Raw genomic sequence first — 24,629 nt, 5'->3', positions numbered from 1 at the left:
ATAATAATAATAATAATAATAATAATAAAAAGCTTAAATTTCCATTAAAATAGTACAACAAAATTTTCAAACACATGAAGCTCGCTTTATTCAGTTGTATCTTCACCGAGTGTGTTAGTTACGTGCAATTAGGGTGTGCACTAGGTAAGTGGTGAGTTCGAACTCCAAGGTTGAGGTATCTTATCGAAGGTAATTATCTTGCAAATTCTTAAATTTCGGTGTAATTGCGATGCAATTGTTGCGTTACACTACTTGTGCGAAGTAATTAAATCGCTGTAAGCTACAATAATAATAATAATGTTATTTGTTTTACGTCCCTCTAACTACTTTTTAAGGTCTTCGGAGACGCCAAGGTGCCGGAATTTAGTCCAGCAGGAGTTCTTTTACGTTCCACTAGATCTACTGACACGGGGCTGTCGTATTTGTGAGCACCTTAAAATACCAGCGGACTGAGCCAGGATCGAACCTGCCAAGTTGGGGTGAGAAGGCCAGCCCCTTAACCGTCTGAGTCACTCAGCCCGACTGTAAGCTACATGTACCGTTGTTTATTGTTTTCATTCTTATTTCATGTCTCTTATTCCATGCCGCCTCCGTCGTGTGGTTTATTCGGATTATGTTCCTCTGTAGACATCCTTCAACTATTCTCACTAGTGGGTCTCTCTCGCCGATTGTCAATTCCATTTTCTCGATTACCTTTCGCCTGTCGATTGAGTCGAATGCCTTCTTGAAATCAACAAATACCGCGTGATGTCTCCCTCCTTTATGTCTTAAGGCTTCCTCTACCTGATTTATTAGGTATTTCACTGCCTGGACCGTGCTCCTGCCTTTCATAAAAGCGAATTGATTTTCTAATAAGAAAGCGGTGTTCCGCCACTGTGGTGTAGTGGTTAGTGTGATTAGCTGCCACCCCCGGAGGCCCGGGTTGGATTTCCGCCACTGCCACGAAATTTGAAAAGTGGTACGAGGGCTGGAACGGGGTCCACTCAGCCTCGAGAGGTCAACTGAGTAGAGGTGGGCTCGATTCCCATCTTAGCCATCCTCGAAGTGTTTTTCCGTGTTTCCCACTTCTCCTCCAGACAAATACCGGGATGGTACCTAACTTAAGGTCATGGTGCTTCCTTTCCTCTTCCTTGTCTATCTATTCCAATAATCCCATCCCCTCCCACAAGGCCCCCTTCTTAAGCATAGCAGGGGAGGCAGACTGGGCGAGGTACTGGTCTCCCTTCTTAGTTGTATTCCCCTGACCCACCGTCACACGCTCACGGACACTGTCCTTGAGGTAGTAGAGGTGGGATCCCACGCTAGTTCGAGGGAAAAGCCAACCCTAGAGAGTAAATGGATTAAGAAAGAAAGAATCCCCCTTCTTAAGCATAGCAGGTGAGGCAGACTGGGCGAGGTACTGGTCTCCCTTCTTAGTTGTATTCCCCTGACCCACCGTCACACGCTCACGGACACTGTCCCTGAGGTAGTAGAGGTGGGATCCCACGCTAGTTCGAGGGAAAAGCCAACCCTAGAGAGTAAATGGATGAAGAAAGAAAGAATTAGCAACGACGGAAGCATAATATTATATTTAGTCAGTTTACCATGCGGGGTTAGTTTTTACCCGGGACTCAGAGAAGGGTCCCACCTCTACTCCATTAAGTGCAGTGTCCTAGAACGTGAGACATTAAATGTATCGGAGATACAACTGGGAAGAACAACCAGTCTCATACGCTAAGTTGAACAGCGGCCTGCGGTGAGGGGGATGGGAAGTTTGAAATGAATAGACAAGGAAGAGGAAAGGAAGCGGCCATGGATTTAAATTAGATGCCATCCCGGCATTTTCCTGGAGACAAAGTGGGAAACCAAGGATATTCACTTCGAGGATAGCTGAGAAGGGAACCGAAAGCTCTTCGACTCAGTTGACCTCCTGAGGCTGACTGCACATTAGATTTATCTTAACCTTGTCGTGCATATCACTGAAATCCTCGTACTAAATGGCTGTCAGCCAGGTTAGCCGGGGGGAGATAACGCCAGACTGAAGTTCTGGGTCCGACGGGGAGCCTGGGTTCGAACACCACACTTCAGACGAATTTATTTTCTTGTTCCTTAAAGAGCATTAATCACGGATCACACGGAATATATCTGAGAAAAATATTAGTAATCATATGCATCAATATTTCTTAATTTCCCCCTTTCGTTCTTTCTTCCTTTCTTAATCCGCAAGTGTACTGACGTTACTGTTCAACGAATGCCTGAGAAGTAAGAGGATCCCGAATATGTAGAGACAGGCCAATCTAATCTCATTGTACAAAGGCAAAGGCAACAAGGACGACCCCAGCTCATGCCGAGGAATTGCCGTGGAGTGCAATATCTTCAAAATATTCTCAAAGGCCATCCGCACCCGCTTCAGACCAAGAATAATGGAAGAGTTACCACCCAACCAATATGGATTTATGGAGGGCAAATCGACATTGCAAGCGATTAGGAAAGTAACAAACGAAATAGACACCGCACTAGCTCAACCATCTACACCAATTTACACTATATTCATCGACTAACAAAAAGCCTTCGACAGCATGTACAGGAAGATAGTAATAGGCAAACTGGAAGCAACACTAACCAACTTGCAGCATGAAATGAAAATCATAAAAGTTATATTTATTGTAAACTACGTGAAAATCCACGACGGGATAACAATCTCAGCACCTATAACGCAGACCAAAGGGGTGCTTCAAGGAGACCCAATGAGCCCGGTACTATTTAACCTGATGACAGCCGACATCGCAAGTACAATAGGGCCAGCAGGGACCAATCTTACCACGCGTTATCTATTATGGTGCAATCGTTCCATTTGATATCCGCTGGACGGATTTCTTTGAGACTCACGCCAAAGATTCCGCCTATTTTTCCGATCACTATAGTGTTGTACATTGGTTTCACCTGCTTATTTCACGGGCGTTTATAATTAATTCCGAGGATGATATTCCAGCGTATTTGAACTGTTTGTCGTGTAACTTCATTCTGCCGACAGACAGGCTAACTCCAGTCTGACCGAGCTCGATGGCTGCAGTCTCTTAAGTGCGGTCAGTATCCAGTATTCGGGAGATAGTGGGTTCGAACCCCACTGTCGGCAGCCCTGAAGATGTTTTTAATTGGGGATGACGTTGAATAACGTCTGGAATACAACTCCAACCTAAGATGCTGTTATTCTTCCATGCTCCAGAATTTTTGTAAGAACGCTTGTCGGAAACCCATAAAATCTTCGAACGTATACAAGAAAGCCCTGAACCAAACTGCAGGTGCTCCATCCAGGAACTTCTCTACCTTCCGTAATTGACGTTCTGCCGGAATTTCGTTTTCACTGATGTGGTACGATACCTCCCGGATGAAGCCTTTCGGTGTAATGTGTCCTCGGGCATCGAACCTAGGAGGTTTATCGCCCAATATTTTAAGTACGTGGGCCTCTGACGTCGGGATGGCATTTGATAATGATGACGATCCGTCTCCTACTTCAAATTTGAACCCGGTTGTATCGGCTTGCGATATTCCTGCCTTTTTATGAATTCCCTGGTTTTCTAGGGTCTCGAATTCTCGGTGTTGGAAATGGAAGTCCTGTGCTGATCCTATTTGCTCTAACTTAGCCTTGACCACTTAAAGATCCTTTCTAAGCTCTTACAGCTACTCGGCGTTACCGTCTGACATGGGCATGGTCAATGAATTTTGCTCAGTACGTGTCCTGCATTGTTCGATTATTCTGACCCCCGTATCCGCAATCATCTTGCTTTGTTCTGTCAACCCTTCGGTTTTCTGGAACAATGTTAAATTTGCCTCTTTACATTGTTTGATTCTCCGGCTACGGTCCTCTGAATTTGTTCTGAGATCCTTGATCTCGTTCCATAAACCTGCTACTAGCACTACAGTACGCACGGTCTCTCCCCGTAGCCTTTCGATTCCTTTCTCATGCCTATCAAGTGAACTTGCGGTCTGTGCGAATTTGTCCTCCATTTGGCTTCGAACGTTGTCGTTTATCTTACGAAATTTGTCCCTAACATCTTCGATGTGTACCTTCGTGTCCTCGCGGTCGATCAGCCTCTGAGCTGCAATCTCCTGTACGCATGACGTAAGTCTCTCTTCAATTTCGCTTCGTCCTATTAACGCCCCATCCCTGAACCGACCAACTTTTTCATTTACCCTGGTTATACATGAGTCGATGTGCCCTTTTAATTCGTCCTTGGCGACATGACACGCCTCCTGGACTTGGGTCATTTAATCCTTTAATTTCTGTCCAAGTGAGACACTAGCTGCGAGAACTGTAGCTATTTGTTACGTAAGTTCCAGTTTATTAGTATCGCACGCAGCCTGTACCTTGTCAACTTTCTGTTCTAGCGCAACACTAGCGGGCTCTACCTTGTCCACTTTATTTTCTAGCGAAACACTAGCAGCCTAAACTATAGATGTAAGTTCCTGTTTATTAAGAACCAAAGCTCGCATTAAGTCCTCTAACGTGAGAGCTTTCACCTCTCCCTGTCCTTCTAATTGTTCACATTGGGGATGCTCCCCACCTTCAACTGACAGTATTACAAATATATGAAAAAGAGGGCCGATCAGCTTCTCATCCTATCGCACGAGAACACTACAATGGTTGGTCTAGGACCTATCATACGGTTATATAATAATTAGCAATTTCTCAATTACTAAATTTCCAACATTAAACCAAACAAATAATTCGCTTCCTCATAGCGAATTACGTAAGTATAATATATAACTTTGCATGTTCATTGACCTCACATGCTTATTATGCATGGAAATCACATAATAAATCACTCAAGAATATAACAACATCAAAAATCAACAACCACAACTATGAAAGACTTGAAGTTTCCTATCCTGAAATAATGTATTTTTAACTTACCCAGTTCCATTTATCTCTTTATTACCAAACTTGAACTTGGTGCTCAGTCACAGTTTTACCAAATCCAGCATTCCTAACAAAACTTTGCCTATAAAAAGTTAGCCCATGGATAGTTACTTTTTTGTGAAAACTTGTGAAATCATAAACACAAAAAAATAGTTTCATAGAAAAGGGGAACTATTAAATTTATGAAACCTGTTGAATTTGGTATCATTGCCCGTCTAGAAGAAACGAACAATGAACTACTATTATATAATTTTCAAGTCTAGCTCCGTTCGGAAACTAACCTTAATCTAACACGCAATACTACCCTACACATTTAATATAGCCCCACGATTGAGCTTAGCCATGATGTACCCGCTCAACCCTGAAATTTGACTAATCGGTATGCGTCCTTCTTAAGATATTCAGCAATCTCTAGACAACACCGAAACAGCAGCATTTGAAGAACTTTAAAACTCTAATTGAACAATGACAATATCAAGGTATTGCAAAAGTATTGTAGTAAGTTTTGTTTGTATCTAAATACTATGTATAATAAAAGTGATTAATATTCTTCCTCCCAATTAAGGAACGTCACTTGGACAACTCCTCTCCGCAGTTTCATTTCACGACATTATTTTGTAAAATATAAACGAAACTAGCCTTTAGGATTAACAGATTAATCTTTTTGACAGCATGAGTCAATGTAACATAATCCTTTATTCCTCTAAATTGCGATAAATCGGCAATCAAAGTCAATATCAGAACGTTAGCTGGACCACTCCATCTCTTCGCAGCTTCATTTCACGACGTTATTTTGGCAAATATCAATGAAAGTAACCTTTATGATTAATCATTTTAACAGTATTAACCTATGCAACATACTCCATACCTCTAAATTAATAAATAAATCGGCAATCAAAGTCAATATCTTTCCCATAAAGAAGTGTGTATTTCTACCGCAAATAGTTAGACCGCCAGAGCCACGTGTGGAGCTTTGTAACTACTCCGATTACAGTGCGTGTACCCGGTTGTCAAGGCCGGTAAGGAGCTAGCTAGATCGACGAATCAAGGCGACCGTGTTAACAGACACGGTGTACATGTTCTCAGCCACCTGCAGCGCTGCCGTCGATAAAAATCCAAGTACGCGTGCTTTTTGTGGGATTAATGAGGAAGTGTGTCAACAGTTTGTACGTGCAAAATATCTGGTGTTAACTTTTCGTGAAATGAAAAGTGAAAAGGATTAAGCATTTGAAAAGTAGGGCGTATACTTTGTCATATGCATCAACTTACTAACGCATATGAATTTGCCTACAACTTATGTCCCGGGTTGCAAGTTGGGTTGCAATAAACATTCGAATTTAAAACAGCATTTTTTCACACCCAAAAGATCCCACTCTCTTCTTAAAGTGATCGAGGGCTATCCCACGTCAAGATCTGCCTTTAAGTCATAGTACTTTTAAGATAATTTTTCAGTCAGATGAGCGTCATAGCAAAAGCTGTTGTCAAAGAGAATGCCAAAATCATGAGTAGGCTACAGCTCAGGAAAAAATTACAGCAAACTTACCTTTGATTAGCTACTATTATCAAGTTGGGAAGATGAACAAAAAATTCCTTTCACTAGTTCAAAAATGAACGTTATTCATCACTCCTGGTTAATTCCATGTCGGGATTCAAAGAATTGAAAAATTTTCATCATTATTAGGGGAAGTGGAGTAGTAAATTGGTGGAAGGAAAACAAGTTATACATGCGTGTTACTAATGGAATTGCACCTTAGACAACTAGAAAATATAACTCCGTTGAAGAGTACAGCAGTCAGGTACGTATATTACAGATATAGCATATAACTAGTTCACCGTCGTAGTTCTATTGGTCTGCACGTTTTCTGTTTTTCTTTCGATAGTCAATATGCCTGCGGTTATTTCCTGATGGATACAGTACTTTTGTATCCATCTCTTGGCACAGGCCAGAGTAAAGTGTAGCTTCCACCGAAGTCCTAGTCAACATCCATGGCTGTGACAATATGGAAGTTGCTGGGGTATGGGTAGTGTTGAGTAATGACATTCAGAGCATGACTAGTGCATCTGAGTGTTATGAAAGGTGCTGCTCATAGGGTCAGTCGGGCTGCAGTAGTACTTTCTGACCCAGTGAGGAAAGCAATGGCAAACTACCTCACTCCTCATCTTGCCTAGTACGCCTCATTTTGGTGCTGCCATTGGTTTTTGGGGTTTCCTTATAACCGCATAACCTTGGGTGGTGCTATTTGAGGATCCAGCCAGCCTCTGGGCTGATGACCTAACAGACAGTCAATATTAATATTCACTTCAGGAGTCGGACATATGGAGGGACTGAGGGTAACTGCTGTGATGACCTCTTTGGGGCGTGTGTCATGTTTCCTCAACAGCATGTTTCATTTCTTACAATAATATATCTAACAGACCTTTCAGGCCATTCTTTCTCAGTTTTATTTCTAAGTTACTCGCAAATATTAAATTTCGAATCATATTTTCCGGGCACCTTATTCTTTATTTGTGATTTTAGTGCACATTTTTCAATGATACTATATTCAGTTTTGTAAACTGCATATATCGGAAATTAAGATTAAAATATACAATTCCCTCTCCCGGATCTATGGTTTCCGAAATCATGCGAGATGGGTATTATCTTACCTTAAATCTCCTGTTAACACTAAGGTTTTGAGCTTTTCTATAACCCATCAGTGTAAATACATTTAGCCTTTTTTAGTTGCTTGAATATAAAAGAATACTGCAGTTAAGAACAGTTATGTAGGATTTTATTTACCGAATATCATAGGGATAGACAAAATTATCCATACATAGATTTTATTACCATCCATTGATACCAACATTTTACAATTGAAGTTATTCACATCAACTGAACATGCGTCATTTTGTCGATTCATCGCACGTTTCTTCTTTCTTGTCAGACAGTGGGTAGAACTTCTCCTAAGTCCATATCACCAAATACGATGAGGGTGTCTTGCCTCCTTGTCTCAACCCAGGAAGCTTTCGTAGAGGTGATGGCTCCTCCCCGCCATCACCCGTGGCGACCATCCAGAAAGTCGATGCGCTTTGTCGCCCCCGGAATCCTTTCGGACGCGCACCTCATCCCGCGTATTTGTTAATATCTCCGAAGTGTCAGTCGTTACCGACACTCGGGACTGAATCCCCAAACAGAGGAAACCCCTGTTCTGGGGAGCAGTACCTCGTGTCGAGTTCGACTGTCACCCCGACGATGTTAACAAGTACAGCGGGGGAGTACCAACTGCGATCGCAACAGGCTTCCCCGTAGTGATGGCCCCTCCCCGCCATCACCCGTGGCAACCATCCAGAGAGTCAGCACGCTTGATCGCCCCCGGAATCCTTACGGACGCGTGCTGGGAGAACGGGGAATAGCGAAACATTTCTTAGCCTTCATATATTAACTGAATACGGACTGCACAGTAAACGACTTGTTCAACAATAGTACGTTTCTGTCGTGTCTTATTGTTGACTGTGCACCGATTGTGTTGCGATTATGGAGCAGAATGAAGGATTCTCCCGATCCCATTATCTACTACCAGATCTTAAAATTATGTTATACTAAGGAATAATGTCGTAAGAAAAATGAACAGAGTTTCTCTGGTACAGTATATTGTTTCCTACTGGAGGATTTTTGAATTGGGCTGGGAATTCCTCCCCTCGCATTCAGTTCTGGATAAATATTCCTTTAAGGATATCAAATAGTGTAGTAGTGTTTCTACCTCAGCCCTGGAGATGGTCCATCACGTTCAATGATCAGTGATTACTATGTGTCGCATGTATTATAAGCTGCCACTTTTTCATATATCAATACGTTGACAATAATGAGATTATACGTTTCCTTAGAAACAAGTCCGACATGTCAAGCTTCAAAAAACTGAATCATTATATCATTTTCAGTTATTCAGAGCACTTCATTCGTGATGTACAGGCCGTATCGTGGCTTGCATTGACCGGAGAATCTATATGCATGTCCTATAAAATCTAAATACTACCTTACACAGCTAAATAAAATCTTCCCCTCTCGCCTTATATCAGACGTAATCATAAATAACATGTTCAATTTAACGTAATTTTAAAGTAATATGTGGTGGCTTCAGTTCTCGCTTATAACGTTTAATTTAAATAGTCATTCCTAAGCCGTAAATAATTCCATTCCTTCCGGTAAGAACCTGTGAATCTTATGCAAGGACATGAAAGCCCCAGGGCTCTTAACTTGCGAGCGTGGGTTGGAGTCCCGGGGGCCTTAGTTGAGTCCTGGCATTGTTTCCAGGCTCCTCGATTTCGTCATTCATATCCGACCTCCCATGGTCAACTCTTGTTCTTTTCCAAACCCGACCCACTAAGGTTTCCGAGGGCTATGGTGTCTTTCATTTTTACACCCATCGTGGACCTTGTCTTTCCTTGGCCGATACCTTCATTTTCCGAAGTAGCAGATCCCTTCTCTCCCCGATTAGTGTGATACAGAGGATGGTTGCCAAGTTGTACTTCCTCTTAAAACAATAGCCATCACCACAACAACATGAATGTGGTTAACATCGTCACGTTATTGTTCCATTCTTCTTCTGGTAGACCTACAACTATTCAAGATCTACAGGAAAGATTATACGTAGGATTGATTATATATTTGCGTTTTAAGTCTTAAATTTAGCAGTTTTAGCGTTCATGCATTTTTGATTGAAGAAAGACATAAAATATTAGTTCATTCAACAAAAGGTGTAATATTAACGTGAAACTAAAAATCGTATATGCATATAGCTGACAGTAAAATAAGAATGAATAAAGTGTTGTAGAATTTATTGTATATTTGTTTTAAATTGATATAGGCTAAAGCATAACACAAGGTAAAACAAATTTATAATTGACTAGCGAATGCTCCCATGCTTATTACGATTCGATATTACGTACATACAAAGAAGTAAAGACAAGATTTCAAGTTTTACATTCTTCTCACCACTCAATGCAAGAATCTCAGTAAGAGCGTGAGTCTCTTTGACATATACATATACACCATCCTTGCTATAGATTCTCTTAGCGCTCTTTTTCGTAACATAAACATGCAGTGATAAACATAATAATAATAATGAGAAAATAATAATTGAAGTCCATTGATCCTCCTGTTGTCATAAATATAAAAGATCCATGTTCCTTTGTCATATAACCTCAATTCAGCAACACGATTCCTTTGAATTTATACATAACCTTCACGCAATCCCTTCGAACTATCACAGAATAGGCTAACCTTAATTTCAATATGTCGCAACTAAACAAATTGAAACAATCGCGTGGTCGAGTAAAAGGCACGTTAACAAGAATAATAAAGTCGATTACAGCTGACACGTCAAAATCAGAGGCGAAGGTTAGAGTTAAAAATGTGAAGAGCTATGGAATTCTTTTGAAGAAGTACAAATGACAATAGAGGAAACTGAGATCACTGATGAAACAGCTGCACTACAGTTTCAAGAGGAATGTGAAGGAGAGGGAGAGCTTTTTGAATCTATTTATTTCCGCGCAGTTACGCAACTGCAAACGATAATAGATGAAGCATAGGATGTTCAAAATAATTTACTAGCTCAAATGAACACGGCAGTAAACAACGCCGTTCATCAACAGGAAGTTCCACAACATCATAACAGAATAATGCAGAAATTACCAGAAATTAAATTACCGGAATTTAACGACGAATTCACAAAATGGTTGCTTTTTAAGAACAGTTTTGAGTCAACCATTCATAATGATACTCAACTAACAAATATCCAAAAATATCAGTATCTGATCGGTCTTCTGCAGGGTGAGGCACGCAAAGTCATTCAAGGTTTTACCATTTCAGAAGAAAACTACATAAGTGCGTGGAACTTGCTTGTAGATACATATGATAATCAAATGATGATAATCGAGATACATCTAGATTAACTTTTCAAGTTTCCTACAGTTTTTAAAGAGAACAAATCTGAATCACTCAGGCAATTACAATTTCATATTCAAACTCACATGGCTTCATTAAAAGCAATGAAGCAACCGGTACAATATTGGAACACATTGGTTATTCATCTAGCAAAGAAGCAGCTGGATTTCATTGAGCAAAGAGACTGGCAGGAAAGGGTGAAAGGCAACACTTCAGAGAAGATGCCAATATTGGATGATTTCTTGAAATTTTTAACTGAGCGTTCCCAATCATACATGCTTTTAAATCATAACAAAACCATGGCATTGAATACGAAGGCAAATCCGAAGGACAGACAACCTAGCAAGAAAGTTGTTATGACGACGTCTCAGGCAAGCTGTAATCTGTGTGGTGGAAGTCACCCCATTTTTACATGTGAAGAATTAATTAAGCGATCAGTTGAAGACAGAAGAAAACTGCTCCGAGAAAAAGGACAGTGTCATAACTGTTTGAAACCAGGACATATTGCAAAAAATTGCAGAGGATCAAAATGCAAGAAATGTGGACTTCTTCACAACACACTTTTACATGCTGAGGAAGATGACAAACAGAAACAAAATGTTAAAGAAAATCAAGTGCCCATAAACCTGTGTGTCGAATCTCAGCTTTCACCTGCTTCATTCAATGTGAGCTTGGCGAAAGGAATAACATCACAAATACTTTTATCAACAGCTTTAATTGATGTGAAAGATGTTCACGGAAGAAGAATGACATGCCGAGCCTTACTGGATCCAGGATCTCAGTCGAATCTAATAAAGGGAGGTCTGTATAAGAAACTTGGTTTACCGAATATCAAGACAAACACACAGATCATTGGAGTAGACTGTTCCAAAGTGGAAACAAAAAGGATTACGAGAGTACACCTCGCTTCAAGGAATGACGGATTTGAGGTGGAAGCAGAATTTCTAGTTTTGCCAACTATAACAGTACGATTGCCACAGTTGGACATCAAGAAGGACAATATAATTATTCCAAAGGACATTCGCTTGGCAGACCCCACATTCAACAAGCCTGGAGACATCGACATGTTAATTGGTGCAGGACTTTATTGGAAAATAGTCATAGGTCCACCCAAGAATGAAGCTGAAGGACAACCAGCTCTGCAAAACACCCGATTAGGCTGGATTATAGGTGGTGAAGTTTTTGAGAACAAACAAGAATCAACAACAACGTGCATGAAAATTAGCAATCGACAATTATCAGATCAGATGGAGACATTTTGGAAACAAGAAGCAATTCCGGAGATTCAACATTAGACATCAGAAGAAACAATATGGGAAAGACAGTTCACGGACACCGTTTCGAGAGATACAACAGGTAAATTCATCGTAAGGCTCCCTATCAAGCCAGATGCCATCCTCGGAGAATCAAGAAAACACGCACTAAACAGACTAGAATCATTAGTCAAGAGGTTAAGCAGACACCCTGAATTCAAGACAGCTTATGCAGATTTCATGAATGAATATGAAAAACTAGGGCATATGAGCTTGATTGAAACAAACCGAAATCAAGATGTACCAAATTCATACTTCATACCCCATCAACCAGTGGTACGTCCAGATAGTGACACCACAAAGGTCAGAGTGGTATTTGATGCCTCGGCAAAAACATCACTCGGGACATCACTCAATGACAAGCTCATGACAAGACCTAATTTACAGCGAGATCTTTTTCACATTGTATTTAGATTTCGCAGCCATAAGTACGTCATAATGGCAGATGTGGAAAAGATGTTTCGGCAAATCCTCATCCATCCTGAAGATCGAGCATTATAGCAGATTTTGTGGAAAGAGGAATCTTCAGCCCCTGTGAGGATTTATCAGTTGAATACGGTAACATATGGAACAGCATCAGCACCTTATCCATGCCATGAAGTGCCTAAATGAATTAGCTACTCTCCATGAAAATTAATTTCCAGCAGCAGCAAAGGCTATTCGCAAGGATTTTTATATGGATGACTGCTTAAGTGGAGGAGACATTCTAGAAGACGTGATCGGGCTACGGCGGCAAATACAAAATATACTCAAGAGTGGTGGAATGCATTTGAGGAAATGGAGGTCCAACAGCAAAGAGATCTTGCGGGATTTGGGGAGCAAAAGCGATGAAGGGACTTTACTGGTTTTAGACAAAGGTGAAGCTAGTAAGACTCTTGGACTCCTCTGGGACTCAGCACAAGATTGCCTTCAGTTTCGAGTTGAGCGGGCAAAGCAGTCACCAAGATCCAAAAGAGAAGTCGCCTCCAAAATCGCACAGATTTTGATCCAGTAGGACTTGTGGGTCCAGTGCTGATCAAAGGGAAAATGTTGATGCAACACTTATGGGTAGATGGATTTGAATGGGATCAGCCATTGTCTCGAGAGCACCTTCAGATTTGGAACGAGTATTATGCGTCATTAGAAAGACTGAACAACATCAGAATTATGAGAAACATTAATCCTGGGAATTGCTCTGGCTCTTTTGATTTGTTTGGATTTAGTGATGCTTCAGAGAAGGCTTTTGGAGCATGCATTTATGCAGTTTGTCAAACGCAAAGTGGTCTCTACATTTCCAATTTACTTTGTGCGAAGACGAAAGTAGCTCCTTTAAAAACAATTTCGTTGCCAAGACTCGAATTGGAGGCAGCCCTTCTTCTTGCACAACTTGTCAAAACAACAGTGAGTGCTTTGAAAGAAAAAATTGGTCAGATCAGATTATGGAGTGACAGTACAATTGTTTTGGGATGGATCAACACTGAGCCAAGGCTGCTGAAAACATTTGTGGCAAACAGGATTGCAAAGATTCAAGAAGCCACTGATGCAACCACCTGGAAGCATGTTCCTTCGACTGAAAATCCAGCTGATCTTCTCTCAAGAGGAATTACTTCAGCAGAACTCGAAGATAAAAAGATGTGGTGGAGTGGACCTTCTTGGCTTCGCAACAACGTCAACAACCAGAGCATTCAGAAGAATTTGAAACAGAACTACCAGAGCTGAAGGTCACAGCAGTTACGTTGACAGCAACATCAACCAGCATTCTACTGAATAAATTCTCGTCATTTCCGAAATTATGCCGTACCGTAGCATATTGTCAAAGATTCATTTATAATTGCAAACTCAAGCCGCCAGAAAGGAAAAAGGGTTCACTATAAATACAAGAAACTTGTAAAGCAGAGGAACAGGTAGTCAAATGGACACAATTAGAAGCATTCCCTCAAGCACTACATTGCTTAATTAATAATCAAGACCTCCCAAAGAAGAGTTCTCTAAAGTCACTCAGTCCGTTTCTGGATAGTGACGGATTGATTAAGGTTCGAGGAAGGCTTCGTTTTTCGGAGCTAACATCAGAACAGAGACATCCTGTGACTCTACCAGCAAATCATCACATCACCAGAATGATCATGGAAAATTAACATTGTCGTCTGAAGCATTGTCCCCCAGAGCAACTGCTACATGCAACTCGACGACGATATTGGCCTATCAGAAGAGAAGCGAAAAGTATTGTCAAGAGGTGTCTGAAGTGCTTTTGTTACCATCCTACAGTTCCAGAGGTACGCATGGCAGATTTACCAAAAGAAAGGGTTGCGTTAGTTGTTCGACCCTTTGTTACCACGGGAGTAAGAGAAAGCCACAGAAGAGGCCACATTCATACTTACAAGAGTTACGTAGCTGTATTTACATGCTTCAGTACCAAGGCAGTGCATTTGGAGTTGGTGTCGGAGCTAACGACCGAAGCTTTCTTAGCTGCACTGCAACGCTTTACGGAGAGAAGAGGTTTGTGCAAGCAGCTTTTCTCTGATAATGGGAAGAATTTCGTTAGAGCAGCCAACGCACTACAAGATATCCAGTCCTTTTTGGAAAAGGGGTCAACGACTATTACCTCCTCACTTGTTCAGCAGCAGATACAGTGGAGTTTCATTCCTCCCCGGTCACCCCACTTTGGGGGATTGTGGGAAGCAGCTGTAAAGATGATGAAAAGACATTTGCTGACTGAAACACAGGGACGCGTGCTAACTTTCGAAGACACCTATACTATTCTTTGCGATATAGAGGCTGTATTAAATCCACGTCCCCTTATTCCCTTGCCAAATGATCCAAATGATTTAGAAGTCTTAACACCAGCACATTTTCTTCTAAGTGACTCGATCGTGCAACCCGTGCAATGGGATTCGTTGAGAGAACCTGATGACCGCTTGTCACGTTGGCAGCACTTGCAGAAAATTCGGCAGCGGTTGTGGCAGAGATAGCAGCGAGAATACTTGCAGTAATTGCAAAAACGCGTCAAGTGGCATGATACCAATCGACATATTGATGTTGATTCTTTGGTGCTATTAATTGAGGACAACATCCCTCCTCTAGAGTGGCCCAGAGGTAGGATAGTTCAAGTTCACCCTGGACGAGATGGTGAGGTGAGGGTTGTCACCGTTCGGACGGCTGGTGGAACTTCACCCGAAGCATCAAGAAAATGTGCCCTCTTCCCACTGAAGGGGATGACAAGGAGAACTGAATTCAAGATTTCCTGTGATATCTTTAACTTTGTGTTATTTTTCATCAAAGATATAATTTCGATATTATTTTCTTTTAATGATAAAAATATGTATGTATAGAGTTTTGTATTAATGCATGTGTTAAGAATAAGTATTTTTACAATAGGGATAAGATTACAATAGTTAGTTGAAAGAACTTCTATCAAGGGGGGCAAGATGTTATGAAGAGACTTATTTTTTGCAAATGTATTTCATTAATTGAAGTTGGCACTTTCCAAGCCTATTCCCGATTGGTCAGATGATTTTGTATTGTTGAAAATGGTTACGCATGCAACAGTCATGTCCGTCATCAAGTTGTAATATCGCATCATTAACACATATCAAATGCAATAAAGTATAGAAGGCACCAAGTTCCTTTACTTCAAAATCAAAAACAAACAGTAGGGTTGGTTATATATTTGCGTTTTAAGTCTTAAATTTAGCAGTTTTAGCGTTCATGCATTTTTGAATGAGCATTTTATAGTCTTCTGAAGAAAGACATAAAATATTAGTTCTTTCATCAAAAGGTGTAATATTAACGTGAACCTAAAAATCGTATTTGCATACAGCTGACAGTAAAATAAGAATGAATAAAGTGTTGTAGAATTGTATATTCGTTTTAAATTGATATAGGCTAAAGCATAACACAAGGTAAAAGAAATTTATAATTGACTAGCAAATGCACCCGTGCTTCGCTATGATATTCTACATTGTTTACGGATTTCTACGTAAACTGCTGTACACGCGGTGAGATTATATTAAATTGTATATCTCTAAGTGTTATGCGAGAAAAGCCACGAGGACGACCGCATGCGTTGCTTCCGATGTACGGCGCGCGTTGGGAAGTGTTGATGATAATGGCAGGCCACGGTTCGTACTGCCTAATGCCATTCAAAATGGAGATGGGGAGTTTTCATTATAAAGAGACAAATACACCGTACAAGGGCAGCTTGGCGTCTCTCTTACCTTCTACCCAACGAACAACCACAAGTTTACAGGAATGATGACGAAAAGGGCAATACGTTACTTCCCTGCTCGCACGCAGCCGGAGACGTTGCCATGGTAACTGGTAGGTTCGTTGTCGGTCACACAATGCAGAGCAGAAAACTGCAGAAGGTAGCAATTTTCTCCGTCATCGGAATAAGCGAATGTATGTACATAACACAAGTTGTTTAAAATGAAGGGACCTGTTCTGGTCTTCGTAAAAACACCCAGTCCATTCTCTGATTTTTAAATCATATGCATATATATTCCTGCTCCTGGATGAGTATACTCTAAATATGACGTTTGCTCGAGATCTATCCAGCTATTTCGCCATGATGGTGGAACGGGCGGACAGACGAACAAACAGACACGAAAGCTAAAAACTACCGATATGGTCTTCAGTTGACCTAAAACGGATAAATATCTGAATAATTGGTCAAATAAACGAAATTACTGACAGCGGACCATCTACAACTGTATTTATATAGATATAGAAATCAAACTCAACTGACAAAGCTAGTTTAAATAATTAATCTTCCCTTGAGGTACGGTAGCACATTAAAATAATTCTTTTTTTTTACCGGGCGAGTTGGCCGTGCGCGTAGAGGCGCGCGGCTGTGAGCTTGCATCCGGGAGATAGTAGGTAGGAATCCCACTATCGGCAGCCCTGAAGTTGGTTTTTCGTGGTTTCCCATTTTCACACCAGGCAAATGTTGGGGCTGTACCTTAATTAAGGCCACGGCCACTTCCTTCCAACTCCTAGGCCTTTCCCCCTTTCCCATCCCATCGTCGCCATAAGACCTATCTGTGTCGGTGTGACGTAAGGCCCCTAGAAAAAAATTCTTTTTTTTTTTTGCTCTAGCTGTGGTGTACAGTTTTCTCTCCCTTCTTGTTTTGCAATTTTTAATGTATACAGTGATATATTGAGACATTTCAATACTTATAACTAATTTAATACAGTTATTTTCCTGTTTTAATTGGTGAGAAGGCCAACCGTTACAAGCTCCTTCATCATTAATTTGCCATTTCACGAGTGAGTGTTACCACTGCAACCCTGAATATAATGAAGAATGACTAATTACGAGTATGTGTTAATGGCTTTTTAAATTCGTAATTCCAAATATCTGAACGATGTAAATACGCTACTTTTAATGTTAAGATTTTCACATGGTAAATGTGGAATATACATCAGTTGCCTGGTCTCCTATTTTCAACTGCAGTATACCAGGTGTATGTATAAGCTTTTGCCGGTTTTTGTGGTAAATGAAACACGTAATTTTAAAGGGAAATCATTTTAAATTCAAAATATTGGTCATCGGCTTCTACACACTTCGCCCATCTTTCAGTAAAGTTATGAACAACATGCCAGATAAACTGCTTGTATTTTGCGGCAAACCATTCTCGGAGGAATTTTTCTACTTCCTGAAAATTGCTTAAGTGTTGCGCTGCGAGCGCGTGCCCCATTGATGCGAAAAGTTGAGTCGGATGGTGCAAGGTCGGGAGAGTACGGCGGGAACGGAAGGGTCGCCACCAAGCGATTTCAAGGTGACTTTTAATGGTTTTGCTTTGTTTGAAGGCGCATTGTCATGTAACAAAATCACGTTGCCATGTCTTCTGGCCCATTCCGGTCGTCTTTCGATCAATGCTTAATTTAAATGAGTAATTTATTAGCGATAGCGTGGTGCATTAATGGTATCGCCGGGCCTCAAGAGGGCATAATACACAATACCACTCTGGTCCCACCAGACACCAAGCACGCATGGTTTCTTGTCGAATCGATTTGGCCTTAGTGGTGAAGGGCCAAATTGCGAGGTGACTGCCACGATTGTCTCCGCTTCGGGTTTTCAAAATAAATCCATTTTTCACCCGTCGCAATTCGGTACAGAAATGATTTTCTTTCGTGGCGTCGAAACAGCATTTCACAAGTGACTTTGCGGTTTTCCATTTTCCGTTTATTCAAATCGTGTAGGACCTATTTACCGAGTTTATTGATGTTCCACATTGCTCATAAACGTTTGCTGATTGTTTCTTGTGACACATTTAATGCTTGTAAAAAATTAATGTTGAGTTTGAGTCCAGAGCATATGTTCTAATCGATAGAGCGTGTTCACCATATGTTTCTACTAACAGACGATGCCTTCCCGCAGCCTTCTCCTTTTGATTAACTAAGAAAAGCAATGCGTGCCGCAAATGTGCTTTTTCAGGCACAAACATCGACATGATCACTGAATGCTACAACACAGACGCTAGTGTTTAGCGAACTCAACTTGTGTGTGTTGGTAGGTTAATGCCAGGCGAAAAAACTGACGAACGCGTCAAATTCATACGCTGGGTACTGTTCGCTGGCGCCATCTCTTAGTGAAACCGGAAAAACTTATGAATACACCAGGTAAATGAAGGCGAGAAAGGCCAAGAAAGATTTTTGCAAGATTTATTTACTATGAAAAAAAAATTTTAAAAAAATATCGTTGATTAATCGAGTTTCATACGATATATAGTTTTACTATAAGCACGCAGGTTATTATTAAGTATATATTTGTATATAGATATAGGTAACAGTGAATTTCACTTCAACACTAGGAAACAATATTTCAGAAATCGCAACTTACTAGATTGTAAAATTCCCAAAACAACTTGTTATACCAGGCGGCCCGCAGCGCCGTACTTTCAACTTATAAGTGTCCCGCATGCAATAGTGCTGAATGGGTTGCCTGATATATAATTTTAATGGGGGTTTTATTGTCTGGAGTTTACTTACGTCGGAATATAACAACCGGGCGGCCGCTCGCAGGATGTTCCTAAGCGCTACTCGTCAAATGCACCCCCTTACGTTAGTTAGCTCAGTATAAGGCAAGTATTTGGTACAGTTGCTGTCCGCATGGACTGGTGTGTTCAGCAACAACGAACACACAGGCATCATGTTAACCTATGGAGAATCTGTTTTCAAATACCCACCGTCTTCTGTACACGTATTTCGCTGAACAGAGCTGATGGATCGTTCAAGGCACATATCAAATACAAACTACTTTTTGGTACACTGTAATGTCCGTTCGTGTATAAATTCATTTATTTTTATTTTTGTGCATCCTTGGCGAATTTACAAATGAATCCTGTCACAGAACGTGTGTGGTAAAGGATTTGCTATTTGTTTCACACCCGAAATACAGCACGTTGTAGCGCTCCTTTGTGAACCAGTGACAAGGCATCCCATTCGCCACTAGTGCATGGGGGGCACTTGTAAGTGGAAAGTACGCGGTTGGTGGGCCAACTGGTATAACAAGTGGTTTTTAGAAATTTACTTTCTTTCTTTCTTTCTTTCTTTCTTTCTTTCTTTCTTAATCTGCTTACCCTCCAGGGTTGGTCTTTCCCTCGGACTCAGCGAGGGATCCCACCTCTACCGCCTCAATGGCGTGTCCCGGAGCTTCAGACTCTGGGTCGTGGATACAACTGGGGAGGATGGCAGTACCTCGGCCAGAAGGCCTCACCTGCTATGCTGAACAGGGGCCTTGGTGCGGGATGGAAAGATTGGAAGGGATAGAGAAGGAAGAGGGAAGGAAGCGGCCGTGGCCTTAAGTTATGTACCACTCCGGTATTTGCCTGGAGGAGATGTTGGAAACCACGGAAAGCCACTTCAAGATGGCTGAGGTGGGAATCGAACCCACCTCTACTCAGTTGACCTCCCGAGGCTGAGTGGACCCAGTTCTAGCCCTCGTCCCGCTTTTCAAATTTCGTGGCAGAGCCGGGAATCGAACCCGGGCCTCCGGGGGTGGCAGCTAATCACACTGACCACTACACCACAGAGGTGAAGTAGGAAGTTTACAATATAGTCAATTGCTGTTTCTCAAATACTTTTTCCTATTGTTAAAGTATATTTATAGAAGAATTTCACTATTACTTAGTTTACATATAAGTATATACTGAATAATTATTCTACGTACTTTAAGTCCTTATGTTGTATGGCACTCGATTAATCAACGAAGAATGTTTGAAGTGAACTGGAGAATTCGCCATTATGATTTGAGTTGTTAAAATGAGTTGAAACAGAAACGAACGGGCGCAGTTTGGAAAGGAAATCAGACATTTGTATATAAACGACAGGAAACTACACGAGTTTTGAACAACTTCAGACGAATTCAGACTTCATAGCCAGGAGAAGTTTATACCTAGGTTGTTCACAATCTCTGCTCAGTCAAGTTTCAAGAAAGAAGGAAAGAGTTATACAATCTAACTACAAGTGAACGGCTTCTAAAGTAGAGCAAAATTACACTATCGAGGTTCCTTAAAATCAGGTTCCATATCATACAAAATTATTGTGATTTTGTATCCAAGTAAGAATTTTTCTAAAGTAGCAGTTTTAGTTAATGCCATCAGACAACAAAGCCTGAACATTTTGAAATGTGACAAAGCAGCAAATACTTATTAGTACAGATTCCGCAGATTGCTATGGTGATAATGCACTGCAGCCTTATTGTTAAACACAGTCACAGGTAAATGGCATTGCATGAACTTTGCAAATTCTTTGAAAGCAGTATTCTCATTATCTATACTGTGCCGTTTCACAGTTCTTTATAAGAGCTAGAGCAACAAAGATGGAGTCTCTGCGATCAAAATGTCAAATAAAATACATTTAACGTCAGTACGGGCCGAATTGCAAGTCCTTTCGTCGATCAGTTACGGTAATGGCCGCGTATAGAAGGCGCAGAAAAAAATGACAGATGGACATTATTTGAAACCATTATTCAAGAAAAAAAATGCTCATCATTTATTATCTAATCTACCTTCGAGGTGTTAAGAAGACGTAAAACTCATTTTATAAGGAATTATCCAGCGGAGCTGTATATAAGGGATTGGAAACGAAGATTAATTCCCGACTACACGCTAATTTGCGGAGAGCAAGATTTAAACGACGCGGGAGATTTAATACGTGAACAAGAAGAGATAAGATATACTACAGTGGAACTACGTCACGCAGTGACGCAAGCCCTTGGCGAAATTTTCCCGATACCGTTTAACATTACAAGATACCTACGGAATAAGTAATTGAATGCACTTAGGCTAATAAAGGACGGCGGAAAGAAATTTATTTTTAAATCGGAATATACCGAACATCTGTATTAGAGAATTTTGAACTATTTATTGGACCAACTGAACCCCAGTAAAACCTATGCAATTTGAGCAACACAAGAGCTATAGTAATTGGAAGATGTCAGCAATGAGTCAAATGTTCTATCATTATTCTGTTCCATACGCACGAGTCTTCACCATGGGTCTGTAAGGAAGCAAGGCGATGCTGCTTGGATTCTGACGAGGCGAGACGATGTTGGCTGTCCCGGATGACCAGTGATCGATGTTGAGAAGCTACGATGTACCCGACCACTTGTGGAGGAACCAGATGACGAGAGCCTAGTCCCGGATGACCGGAGGAGGAAGCGCCGAGACCATCTTGAGCAAAGCTAAGTCCATTATCCAAGTCGTTTTCGTAAGTAAGAATATATCATTTCTTTTATTGCTTGTTAATATTTGTTTGCGCGAACACTGTGCATAGAGAAACATCCAGCGGAATTGATTGGAAGTAGGTACTCATCCGTATGAAACGTCAATTCCATTTGTAGGCGTGGTCACCAAGTGATTTCCCGATCGTAACATTTTCCAGAGATAGGTGAGGCGAGATCGATAGAATTATTATTATTATTATCAGTGATGTGTAAACAGTGAAGTTAGCATTAATACCTGCGTGTACTAAGGTTAAGCAACGTCAAACTGTTCGAGATCATGCATAGGATGTGTGTTATGAAGGAATGGCAGTAGACTACTCCAAATTCACGTTAAAATTTGGCACTATGACGGTAGTTTCTAGAGTAGGCATTTTAGGAATGTCACGGCACGTTGATGTGCAAGTAAAGGTAATGATTCACATGATGAAGTGATTATGTGGTTTATATGAAATATGTGTAATAATTGACGCGTTATGGATATGATATAGTGTTGTTGATGATGTATGATGGTTGTAGTTATTGTTTCTTCGAGAGAGATAGTCATAGTTGTACGAAGTAAGGTCTCGTGACTTCTATTGTCATAGTTGAGAAGGTCACTGATTTCTCGCCAATTCCACGCAATGATTCTGAAGCCTACGCATTTTTACCTAGTTCAGGACATGATCTCAAGACGTGTACTGCAGTGTTTTCTTTTATCCATATTAAGTTACCTAGAAAAGCATGTATGTATTCTGGATAGATTTGAGCCTTCACTGATTTACTTGGGATGAACTTGAAAACTCTCACTGAACATAATTACATTTCTGTATAAATTTCAACCTATAGACGGATCACTGGTGACCTAGAATTTCAAAGAAGAATCATTTTTCTTTTAGCTGGAGATAGTGTCATACGATTAAATAGATTTTCCATTGGTAGTATGTGTTATTATAACTCTGTATGACCAGTGTGGTGACGTTTCTTGCTATTTCGTACGCACGTAGTCTATGTCAATAAGATAAGGTCATATTACCTTAAGTTCATGAATTAAATCTTGCGAAAATGTTACTTATAGGGCGATTACGGCTTACAATGGACGTAGCTTAGCTCATGATGTGTACCACGAGGAAATATGAGTGACTAAGAAGCAAATAAGTAGGCAGAAAGGAATGTTTAAGATGTAAACATATACGCGTGTACTTGTCAAAATAATGCAAGAAGAACTTTATAATAGCCTTATTGATAGTCTTAAAACTGCAATCAGACAATCAGTCAGTGAAAATTTAAGGAATGTAACACTTTTTAGAGTAGGTATCAGGTGTTGATTACCAGAATCTAATGCGATTTCCATAGAATAATTGACTTAAACGACTGGAACTCCATTTCTTGACTGAACATTAGCTCAGAAAGTCCATGTGCGATTCTTTATTTCTCAAAGGAATATCACTAGAAAGACTGTAAATAATAATTAATAGGATTTTTGTTTTTATTTTTTCTGAGGATGTATCCTATATTTTTAATGTACTTAATCTTAATGTTTACTTTCTTGCCAAGAAGGCACCTGTAAATACCATTAACTGTGTTCAATTTAATTTATTTAGTCATCACCCAACTCGGTAGGTGAATTGAAAGAGAAGGAAAAGGTAGCTTTTTCAAGAATCTTCCCAGATGTTACATGTAATTCATACTGACAATTGAGGATTTCGGAGATGAATGACTTTTAAGAAAAGAAGCAATTTAAGCCGAGAAGGCATTCATTTAGGTGGAAGTCGAAAGATGTGATCTCTTTAAATTGTGGAAGGACATGAATTATTAGCTTGACAAAGAGTCCCTCATTACAAGAGTTTCTTTTTTAGTAAAGACTTGAGATAATTCCTTGAATATTTAGTTTAATATTTGAATAAATGTCGAATAGTGAAACCTAAACACTCTTTCTCTGTGTTCTTAGAATAAGGATTAGTTGTAAGACCGTAGTATTAACCAGCGACGATGATTCCCATAAGAATTTATAAGAATGGTACCTAACTAGATACGAGTAAGAGACGTCTTTCTGCGTTAGTTAGAGACTACCGTTGGTCGACCTGGACGTTTTTCTGTTGCGGAACTCACACCCGTAGAACTTAGTTACCAGATTTATTGAAGTTAGAGCTAGTCAGGATCTCTTGTGTCCATGCCTGGACGCGGGAACGGCGCAAGTAGAAAATGGCGCCCATACGTGTGGCAATTTGAGAAAGACACCGTGGTCGAGAACCGTTGGTCGCCAAGTAGAAAATGGCGCCTCAACGTGATGCGAATGGAGGAAAACGCCATGGGAACTGTTGGTTGCAAACCAAATAGATTTTTTTTTGGAGATACTCATGTAGGTGGAAATTCATGAGGAAGTCGTCGTGGGAATTCAAGAGAAAGAATATGACACAAAACTGTGAAGAGGTCGATTCCCATATGTAGCAATAAGAATGAGGAAAACATTGAGAAACCTGGTAAGAAGATGACAGAGATAATAGTCGAATGACGGATCTTTGGTGTAATATTAGAGTAAAATGGGAGAATTTACTCAAAGAAGTGGGTAAGATGAAGGGGATATTTTAGAAATTAATGGATGAGGAATTATTGATGGTAACAGCAAGATGATTGCATGGAGATGGAGATGTCGTACGGTAATTTCTTACTGGACTGTTATGCGTTATTATCTTAGGGGATCGAAGTGGACACAGCAAGATATTAGACTGTGAGAACGAGTAGATGCCCAGTATAGATAATGGAATAGGAGAAAGAAGAAATGGATGATTACTCTGAAGAGGATGACAG

Source organism: Anabrus simplex, chromosome 3 (genome assembly GCF_040414725.1).
Source record: "Anabrus simplex isolate iqAnaSimp1 chromosome 3, ASM4041472v1, whole genome shotgun sequence".
In the NCBI taxonomy this organism is placed as follows: Eukaryota; Metazoa; Arthropoda; class Insecta; order Orthoptera; family Tettigoniidae; genus Anabrus; species Anabrus simplex.
This window is presented reverse-complemented; position numbering follows the sequence as displayed.